Source organism: Chrysochloris asiatica, unplaced genomic scaffold (genome assembly GCF_000296735.1).
Source record: "Chrysochloris asiatica unplaced genomic scaffold, ChrAsi1.0 scaffold00033, whole genome shotgun sequence".
NCBI classification, from domain to species: domain Eukaryota; kingdom Metazoa; phylum Chordata; class Mammalia; order Afrosoricida; family Chrysochloridae; genus Chrysochloris; species Chrysochloris asiatica.
The window spans coordinates 2131347-2133846 of NW_006408551.1; the positions used below are offsets into that span (position 1 = coordinate 2131347).

Below are 2500 nucleotides of genomic sequence, written 5' to 3' on the forward strand. Positions count from 1 at the left end.
GAGTTATAAGGCAAGTTAGGGAAATTAAAAGCATCCAAATTGGCAAAGAAGAAAAAATCTATTTGTAAATGATAAGATCCCATACACAGAAAACCCTAAAGACTCAGCAAAAAAAAAAAAAACCAAACCTACTAGAACTCATTGGAAGATTCAGCAAAGTTACAGGGTACAAGATCAATATACAAAAATCAGTCTGATCTATACTAATAATGACAGTGCTGAAAAGGAAATTAGGAAAGCAATATCATTAACAATAGTCGCCTAAAGGATGAAATATTTAGGAATAAAGCTAACCAGAGAAAAAGACCTATACAAAGAAAACTACAAAACACTACTACAAGGAACCAAAAGAGGCTTACAAAACTGAAGAATGTAGGTCAGGGCCTGGGGTGGGGTAGGGCAGGTGGTGTTTCCCTTGCTCGGAGCTGAGAGTAGCTGCCCTGAGTCCTCATTACCTCCATCCCCTCTCTGTGCTGTTTGCCTCAGCTATCAGGCTGTCCACTACTGTCGGGAAGTTTGGGAGCACTTGGTCCTGCATCACCTTCTCCTGACCTGAGCAATCGCCATGGCACAGGTTCTCAAAGGCACCGTGACCAACTTCCCTGGCTTTGATGATCAGGCTGATGCAGAAACTCTTCGGAAGGCCATGAAAGGCCTGGGCACCGATGAGGAGTCCATTCTGACACTGCTGACATCCCGAAGTAATGCCCAGCGTTAGGAAATCATTGTGGCTTTTAAAACTCTGTTTGGCAGGGATCTTTTGGATGACCTGAAAACAGATCTGAATGAAAAATTTGAAAAATTGTGGCTTTAATGAAACCCTCTCAGCTTTATGACGCCTATGAACTGAAACATGCTCTAAAGGGAGCTGGGACAGATGAAAAAGTCCGGACAGAAAATTATTGCTTCAAGGACATCTGAAAAACTGACAGCTATCAAACAAGTTTATGAAGAAGAATATGGCTCAAGTCTGGAAGACGATGTGGTAGGGAACACGTCAGGGTACTACTAGAGGATGCTAGTGGTCCTCCTGCAGGCTAATCAAGACCCTGATATTAGAATTAATGAAGCACAGGTAGAACATGATACTCAGGCTTTGTTTCAAGCTGGTGAACTCAAATGGGGCACAGATGAAGAACACGAAGTGTGTCTCATCTGAGAAGCGTGTTTGACAAATATATGACTATATCAGGATTTCAAATTGAGGAAACCATTGACCGGGAGACCTCTGGTAATTTGGAGCAACTACTCACTGCTATTGTAAAATCTATTCAAAGTATACCTGCCTACCTTGCAGAAACTCTATACTATGCTATGAAGGGAGCTGGAACAGATGACCACACCCTCATCAGAGTCCTGGTTTCCAGGAGTGAGATTGATCTGTTTAACATAAGAATGGAATTTAGGAAGAACTTTGCCACCTCTCTTTATTCCATGATTAAGGGTGATACATCTGGAGACGATGAGAAAACCCTCCTGATGATCTGTGGAGGAGAAGACTACTAAGGTGCCTCCTGATGACGTTCCTGCTCTGTGCCAGCACTGCTGCCACGACTGTCCTGTAGTAGCTCTTCTAGTCCCACTTTTGTATGCCATGCTTGACACATTGCCTTCTTCACACTAGCATGCTAATGACCAAACCATACATGTTGTAGAAGTAAATACTACGTTTCTTTTTGATCTTCAATGGAGAGCTTATATCTCTGACTGTTACAGTGCTCAAGTGTACTTACATTACTAAGTCTAGAGTCTGGATCATTTATATTTTCCTTTAAGGGATCAGACTGCTGTTAGCATTTTTTTAAAACTTCGTTTATATTAAATTGATAATTATATTGCCTTAATTGGAATCTTAGCCTTGAAATTGTGAACTTCTAGAAGTGTTATTATTATGTTTGCTACTAAATTAAGCCTGCAAATTTATGGGCATTGCATTCAAAAGATTAATGAAAAATAAACCTTCACTTCCCCCCAGCCCACCCCCCCAAAAAAACAGAATAAAACTGAAAAATGTACTATGCTCTCAATACTACCCAAAGCAATCAATACGTATTCCACAATCCCAATCTCGATTCCAACAACATTCTTTAGAGAGGTGGAGAAAACAATTACAAACTTTATATGGAAAGGCAAGAGTCCTGGATAAACAAAGCAATGCTTAAGAAGAAGAACAAAGTTGGAGGCCTCTCACTCCCTGATTTCAAAATTTTACTACATGGCTACAGTGGTCAAAACAATCTGGTACTAGTACAATGAAAGATACATAGATCAATGGAACAGAATTGAGAATCTAGAAATTAATGCATCCACATACAGTCAACTGCATTGACAAAGGGCCAAAGAACGTTGAATACGGAGGAGATAGTCATTTCAACAGATGGTTCTGGCAGAACTGGAAATCAACATGCAGAAGACTGAAACAAGACCTTTATCTCACACTATGTACAAAAACCAACTCAATATGGATAAAACACCTAAATGTGCATCCCAGAATTATAAA

General features: G+C 40.2%; 1 pseudogene; it reads left to right on the forward strand.

The window, feature by feature from the left end:
- The first annotated feature begins 565 nt into the window (after window positions 1-565).
- LOC102830174 lies at window positions 566-1506 on the forward strand (annotated as a pseudogene).
- Window positions 1507-2500: the final 994 nt, after the last annotated feature.